Source organism: Bison bison, unplaced genomic scaffold, assembly GCF_000754665.1.
Source record: "Bison bison bison isolate TAMUID 2011002044 unplaced genomic scaffold, Bison_UMD1.0 scf7180017864519, whole genome shotgun sequence".
Lineage (NCBI taxonomy): Eukaryota > Metazoa > Chordata > Mammalia > Artiodactyla > Bovidae > Bison > Bison bison.
The window spans coordinates 16,449,313-16,457,872 of record NW_011495072.1 but is presented as its reverse complement, the minus strand read 5'-3'; the positions used below and the strand labels follow the sequence as shown (position 1 = coordinate 16,457,872).

The following is an 8,560-nucleotide window of genomic DNA, read 5'->3' as shown; positions in this document are numbered from 1 at the left end:
ACCAACATATTAATTACAGTAATTTTAAAGTCTGTGTATGATAACTCCAATTTTTTCTCTTGGATTTGACTATTTGTTCCTGTTTTTTGGTTTGTTTCTTTTGGTTTTGTTTATTTCTTTTGTGGATCTTTTCTATTTTTGCATGTCTCTTACATTTCGGCTAAATTCCAGAGATCGTATTTGAAGTTGCAGAGATTCAGGATGAAACTACCTTCCTTAAAAAAAAAAAAAAGATGTAATTTCTTTTTTTAAGAATTCCTGGCAGGTAGTTATAGAAGAGTAGATAACCCTGATCCAACAAGGTTTGATATAATTTGTGACTGAATTTCAGTCATCCTGAAGAACTTGTTTTCAATTTTCCTTAACTCCTAGAATTCCTCCAGAACTTTCAAATAACTTGATTCTTCCAAAATACCCCCTAATTGCTGAGCCCTAAACAGGTTTCGGAGAAGACAATGGCAACCCACTCCAGTACTCTTGCCTGGAAAATCCCATGGACAGAGGAGCCCAGTAGGCAGCAGTCCATGGGGTCACACAGAGTCAGACAGGACTGAAGCGACTTAGCAGTAGCAAACAGGTTTTTGCTTCTACTCCCTGGACCTATGCAATTGCTAGCAAATCTGAACTACTATTTTCAGCTTCTTCTATTAAAGTTGGCAAATTCCTTAAGGGATAGAATGCAGTGCAGTTTTTCCTTTTTCTTTGGGATCTTCGTTCCTCCTCAGATTCTAACTTACAGTTCTCTCATGCTTACAAAAATGTGTGTGTTGTGTTGGTTAAGTTTTTAGTTTTTCATATATTCAGGGATGTTTTCTGGTATAGGCTGTAACTTCATAGATGGGAAGAATCAGTTTGAGGTATATTTATAATGGGAATCCAAAGACTCATACTGGATTGAATAAAGTGTGAGAAAAAAATGAAATTAAAGATGATCTCAGTATTTCTAGCTTGAGCCACTTAAAGAATGGACTTGTCATTAAATGAAATGTGGGAAACTATAAGTGTGGCACATTTTGAGATGAGAAATAATTGTGATAACTGAAGCTCAAGAATAGGAAATGGACAAGGGATAGGAATATAGGAGCCATTAGCCTACAAAAAAAATTTAAAACATATGGCTAGATGAGATCACCAAGAACATAAAATATTGTAAATATAAATAGAGAAGGGAAAACACACATGGACTGAACCTCAGGGCACTTCAGTTTTCAAAGTTAGGGAGGGCCTCTGTGTGCTCGGCCAACAGCCCTTGACAGTGCCCACCCCCATGTCTGGGAGCCTGTGGGTGGGAGCCTGTGGGCAGCAGCACTTGCCGGCGACCCTCCACCAGGCCCAAGGGGACAAAAGTAACTCTAAATCCAGCACATGCTTATGGAGGCAAGTTTAAAGGATTTCATATGAAGCACAGGAGCAGATAATGCTAAAAAGCAAGCAGTAGTTGGTCCACATTTAGTGAGTGGGGAAGCATTCCCTTCTCCCTTTGCAGCTGAGATGGCAGAAATTAATCAAATTCAGTATAAAATGGAATACACCAAAAGTCTTAGTGAGCAAACCAGGTTTGTGGAAAAATTAAACGCCACCAAATGCTGACCTGGAACAATGATGCTAAGGAGTTTCAAACACTAGCGTGATGTTGCAGGTGCCAGATAGCATCGAGAACCATTGTAGCAGGAACTAACGAAGAGATTGCGTTTTCAGGACTAGCACACCTTGACCTTATACAGTCTCTTCCTTTAAACCTCTGGCACTAAAAACACCACCTTGTTTGTTGATGCTAACTGAAAGATCACTAGATTTTCTGGATTTAGAAAGATCTTTTCCAACCCCTCAAAAAAAAAAAAAAAAAAAAAAATCCATACAAAGCATGGGATAAAAATGAAGTGCTGCTCTAAGAATGAAAATGCTGTTGGCCAAAACAGCTTATCAGAACTTACTCCACATATTGCATTTCAAATATGGATAGAAGGATTGAAACAACTTCAGATGACATAATTGTTGTAACTGCAGCTTCCTTAAGACAACAGATAAACTAAATAGACATCTACAACTTCTGTAAGAGAACACAGAAGGTGCTAAAAGAGAACTGATTATGTATTCATTTACTGTGGCATTCTTGCTGCTTAATAGCTGGCTCTAATTTTGCCACTAGAGGTAACCTCAATCCTCAGAAATACTGTTTCAACAGCTGGAAATGTAAAGAATTTGCAAACAAACCAAAAAAAAAAAAAAAGGTGAGGGTGGGGAGAATCAGCAAAGAGCCTGAGGATAGTCAACCAAAATGATAAGGGGAAGACAATGAAAATGTGGTGTCCAGGAAGCCACAAATAAAATGTTTTAAGAAGAGAATGAAGAACTGTACTAAATGCTGCTGCTAGGTCAGCAACCATAGAAACTTAAGTCATTAGATTTAGAAACATAAATACTATTGATGACTTTTAGAAAAAATAATTTCAAGAAGAAAGAAAATCCCTCCATTAGGGGTTGGTTTAAAAGAGAAATTGAGGAGACTATTTGGAAGCAATAAGGATAGACAACTGTGTAAGGAATTTTGGTGCAAATAGGAACAAAAAAATTATCTCAGTAAAGATATAGAAAAGAAAGTTGGGCTAGAAATAAAAATGTTAGGTGAGTTGTATATCCATCAAAGGGGAAGAGATTGTCAAGACTGTTAATCAGTTGGGTTTTGTTTGTTCTTGTTTTTATAAACTTTATTTTTAGAGCAATTTTAAGTTCACAGCAAAACTGAGTGAAAGTTAATGAAATTTCCCATATCTTCCCCAGCCTACACACATGCACAGCCTCCCCAATTCTCAACATCCTCCACTCTCCACATACCCCACTATCTGTGTCCCTCACTATCAACATCGCCCACAAGAGAGGTACATTTATTACAATCAGTGAACCAACACTGATACATCATTATCAGCCAAGTCCGTTGTTTATATTAGGATTCACTCCTGGTGCTATACATTCTATGGGTTTGGACAAATGTATAATGACATGCCTCCACCATTATAGTACCATACAGAATACATCCACTGCCCTGAAAGTGTTCTGTGCTTTGTCTATTTATAGCTGTGGCTCAGATGGTAAAGATGGTAATGACGATCCTATGTGCAGGGCAGCAAGAGACATCAATGTAAAGAACAGACTTTTGGACTCTGTTGGTGAAGGTGAGGGTGGGATGATTTGAGAGAATAGCACTGAAAGATGTATATTACCATATGTAAAATAGATGACCAGTGCAAGTTTGATGTATGAAGCCAGGCACTCAAAGCCAGGGCTCTGGGACAACCCAGAAGGATAGGGTGGGGAGGGAGGTAAGAGGGAGGTTTGGGATGGGGGAACACATATACACCCATGGCTGATTCATGCTGATGTATGGCAGAAATCATCATAATATTGTAAAGTAATTATCCTCCAATTAAAATAGATAATTTTTTTTTTTTTTAAAGAATCTACCTGAAATGCAAGAGACCAGGTTCAATCCCTGGGTCAGAAAGATCCCTTGGGGGGAAAAAAAATGGCAACCCACTCCAGTATTCTTGCATAGAGAATTCCATGGACAAAGGCTGCAGTCCGTGGGATTGCAAAGAGTTGGACACGATTGAATGACTAACATCCCACTAACCCTTGGCAACTACTGATATTTTTACTGTCTCCATAGTTTTACCTTTTTCATAAGGTCATATTTATAGCTGGGATAATATAAAATATAGCCTTTTCAGATTGTTTATTTTGTTTTAATGGGAAAAATAAAATATGTGTCAACTAATGGTAGAAGAGGGAAATGATCATGTAGGCAGGACAGAGAAGGGCTGATATAATATTCTCATGAAACTACAATTGGACATTATTTTCTCATTTAATTCTCACAGAACACTTTAAATTGATATTATTACCTCAATTTTATATATGGCAGGAGGGAGGTTCTGTAATGTAGTCAATTCTACCAATTTTTAGCAGTGTTTATTGTGGTGATTACAATTATTACTTGGTGTGGACTCAAAGCTCCAGTGCTTCTTTACTGTCTTATAAAGAAGATTATAGAGAGAATTTTAACTCTTTTCCAAATGGATTTATCCTGCCTCACCTTCTTTCACCAACTCTTTCTTCTCTATTTTACAAAAATAGTTGCTATAGTTATAGTGTATTTAGCATTGAATGGTGGCTTAGTAATCATGTAATTTAGTGCCTCAATGTAATACATCACACTCTGGAGACTCAGAAATATTGATATGTGCTCCAAGAACGTAAACTATTTGGTTTAGAGCTGGGACTGAAACCCCAGCTTGAATTCCAATCCAGTTTGTTTTCCTCTATGCTATGTTTTCTTGTCTCATGTCTTAGAAACTGAACTTGACCTCCAAGAGCGCAGCTTACCTCCAGAGTTCACTGTTTTAAGGTTTTTTCCTTCATTGGGCACATTGTCAATTGCAGACATTCTTGTCATGTTTCTTTGTATTTTCCAGAATCACCTAAATATTCCCTCTATGGCCTTTTAGTTTCTTGATCTCATCTTCTACAATGACCTTCTCCTAGACACTATTTTAGTCACCTACTTCATAATCATAGTCTAGTCATTGATAGTTTAATTCACTGCTCACCCCATGATTTTATTCTCAAGTTTTCTAGTCTCTGACAACAGCTTCCTATCATTCCATCTCACAATCCTCTCACAGTTCTTGATATCACTAGAACCTCCTTGTTAGTGTTCTCTATATTTTTCACTCCCTCTTAACTCCTTGTGCTTTTCTTTCCCTCCTTATCCAACTTTGACTTGATGGACAAGAGCTTGAGCAAGCTCCGGGAGTTGCTGATGGACAGCAAAGCCTGGCATGCTGCAGTCCATGGGGTCACAAAAGTTCATTTCAGTTCATGCATGAACTGAACTTCATCAACTTAGATTTCATGGTCTAGTCAGTTTCTCAGTCATTGCCTCATAAACAATCTGTTTCCTTATACCATCTAAAAAATCTCATCCTGGATTAAATCCAGCTTTATTACCTTTCACCCAACACCCTAGAAACTAAGTCTGGCTGCAGAAACAATACAATCATAGAGCTTGATCACATTTTCAATTATTGGCAGTTAAATACAGGTGAAACCTTAAGTTTGTCCAGCAATGGTGTTACATTTTCCCATCCAAGTGGGCAAAGTCGAAGAAAAAATTTCACATTTCACTCTCTCATTCTCTAAGAGACCCATTCTTTACTTTTCCCCTCAAACATCCAGTATGCCTTCCTTCTTCCTCACAATTATGATTTTGCTTTTTATTACATTGGGAAAAGTAGCAGAAATCAGCGTTCACACACTCTCCTATAAGCAATCTCAGTTTGCATTTCTACCCATACTGTTTGATCTTTTCCAGTCCTGTGGCCATTGCTGAGTTTTCCATATTTGGCCCAAGACTTGAAAAGATCGGTTTTCATTCCAATTCCAAAGGGCAATGCCAAAAAATATCCAAACTACTGCACAGTTGCACTCATTTCACATGCTAGAAAAGTAATGCTCAAAATTCTCCAAGCTAGGCTTCAATAGTATATGAACCAAGAATTTCCAGATGTGCAATCTGGATTTTAAAAAAGGCAGAGGAACCAGAAACCAAATTGCCAACATCTGTTGTATTAAAGAAAAAGTAAGAGAATTCCAGAAAAGCATCTACATCTACTTCACTGACTACACTAAATCCTTTGCCTGTGTGGATCACAACAAACTATGGAAAATTCTTAAAGAGATGGGAATACCACACCACCTTACCTGCCTCCTAGGAAACCAGTACGCAGGTCAAGAAGCAACAGTCAGAACTGGACATGGAACAACAGACTGGTCCAAAATTGGGAAAATAGTACGTCAAGGCTGCATATTGTCACCCTACTTATTTAATTTATATGCATAATACATCATGAGAAATGCTGGGCTGGATGAAGCAGAAGCTGGAATCCGATTGCCGGGAAAAATATCAATAAGCTCAGATATGTAGATAACACCACCCTTATTGCAGAAAGTGAAGAGTATCTAAAGAGCCTCTTGATGAAAGTGAAAGAGGAGAGTGAAAAAGCTGGCTTAAAACTCAACATTCAAAAAACTAAGATTATGGAAACCGGTTCATCACTTCATGGCAAATAGTTGGAGAAACAATGGAAACATTGACAGACTTTATATTCTTGAGCTCCAAAATCACTGCAGATGATGACTCAACCACAAAATAAAAAGATGTTTGCTCCTTGGAAGAAAAACTATGACCAACCTAGACAGCATATTAAAAAGCAGACATTACTTTGCCAACAAAGTCCATATAGTCAAAGGTATGGTTTTTCAGTAGTCAAGTATGGATGTGACAGTGATGATAAAGAAGGTTTAGCACTGTAAAATTCATGCTTTTGAACTGTGGTGTTGGAGAAGACTCTTGAGAGTCCCTTGGAGTGCAAGGAAATCAAAACTGTCAATCCTAAAGGAAATTAATCCTAAATATGCATTGGAAGGACTGATGCTGAAACTCCAATACTTTGGCCACCTGATGCGAAGAGCAAACTCATTGGAAAAGACCCTGATGCTGGGAAAGATTCAAGGCTGGAGGAGAAGGGTACATTAGAGGACGAGATGGTTGGATGGCATCACCAACTCAATGGAAATGAGTTTGTGTAAGCTCTGGGAGATGTTGGAGGACAGGGAAGCCTTTCATTTTGCAGTCCGTGGGGTCACAAAGAGTCAGACACAACTGAGCGACTGAACAAAAACAACTCATACTGTCTACCTGTCCTCATTTTCAATTGATCAATATCACTTTTCCTAAAATATTGAGAACCTTTCTATCTGTGTGCTAGATCTGCACACTTCTGGTCTGCTCAAGAATATTCCTAGAATTTTACCCTCTTAATAATTAAAGACGCTTACTCCTTGGAAGGAAAGTTATGACCAACCTAGATAGCATATGCAAAAGCAGAGACATTACTTTGCCAACAAAGGTTCGTCTAGTCAAGGCTATGGTTTTTCCTGTGGTCATGTATGGATGTGAGAGTTGGACTGTGAAGAAGGCTGAGCACCAAAGAATTGATGCTTTTGAACTGTGGTGTTGGAGAAGACTCTTGAGAGTCCCTTGGACTGCAAGGAGATCCAACCAGTCCATTCTGAAGGAGATCAGCCCTGGGATTTCTTTGGAAGGAATGATGCTAAAGCTGAAACTCCAGTACTTTGGCCACCTCATGCAAAGAGTTGACTCATTGGAAAAGACTCTGATGCTGGGAGGGATTGAGGGAAGGAGGAGAAGGGGATGACAGAGGATGAGATGGCTGGATGGCATCACTGACTCGATGGACGTGAGTCTGAGTGAACTCCAGGAGTTGGTGATGGACAGGGAGGCCTGGCGTGCTGCAGTTCATGGGGTTGCAGAGTCGGACACGACTGAGCAACTGATCTGATCTGATCTGAATATCTCTACATCATCAGTTTTTCTCACAACTTAATTCTCGCCATCAACATTACAAATAACATATTCCTCATCTTCAAGAAAAATTATGTCTTGACCCAAATCCTCCTGCAACTATTGTACAAACTCTCTGCTCTTAACATAAAAACACTTTGAAAGATTTCTCTATACTGATGGTCTACATTCCTCTTCACATTAACTCCTAATGCCCTGTTGCCTCCAGCACCCCACCAAAAGATTTTTGCCAATCAAATATAACTTAGATATGGAAACATTCAAGGATAAATTGCCAGTCTCTGTGTTAGACTTATCTGCAGCATAAGTCCCAACTTCATGAAGTCCATCTTTATTTGACCTCCAGAATCTCACTCTCTTTTTTCTTCCCACTTCACTAACTGATGATCACAGTTCCTTCTGATGGTTTTCTTCATTTCTAACTAAATGCTCTGGACTTACTACTTTTTATCTTCTATCAGATCAGATCATATCAGTTGCTCAGTCATGTCCGACTCTTTGCAACCCCATGAATCACAGCACGCCAGGCCTCCCTTCCATCACCAACTCCTGGAGTTCACTCAGACTCACGTCCATCGAGTCAGTGATGCCATCCAGCCATCTCATCCTGTCATCCCCTTCTCCTCCTGCCCCCAATCCCTCCCAGCATCAGGGTCTTTTCGAATGAGTCAACTCTTTGCATGAGGTGGCCAAAGTACTGGAGTTTCAGCTTTAGCATCATTCCTTCCAAAGAAATCCCAGGGCTGATCTCCTTCAGAATGGACTGGTTGGATCTCTTTGCAGTCCAAGGGACTCTCAAGAGTCTTCTCCAACACCACAGTTCAAAAGCATCAATTCTTTGGTGCTCAGCCTTCTTCACAGTCCAACTCTCACATCCGTGCATGACCACAGGAAAAACCATAGCCTTGACTAGACGAATCTTTGTTGGCAAAGTAATGTCTCTGCTTTTGCATATGCTATCTAGGTTGGTCATAACTTTCCTTCCAAGAAGTAAGCGTCTTTTAATTTCATGGCTGCAGTCACCATCTGTAGTGATTTTGGAGCCCAGAAAAATAAAGTCTGACACTGTTTCCACTGTTTCCCCATCTATTTCCCATGAAGAGATGGGACTGGATG

At 39.3% G+C, this 8,560-nt stretch overlaps 1 pseudogene; it reads left to right on the top strand.

Moving 5' to 3' along the window:
- The first annotated feature begins 1,458 nt into the window (after positions 1–1,458).
- LOC104981709 lies at positions 1,459–2,137 on the top strand (annotated as a pseudogene).
- Positions 2,138–8,560: the final 6,423 nt, after the last annotated feature.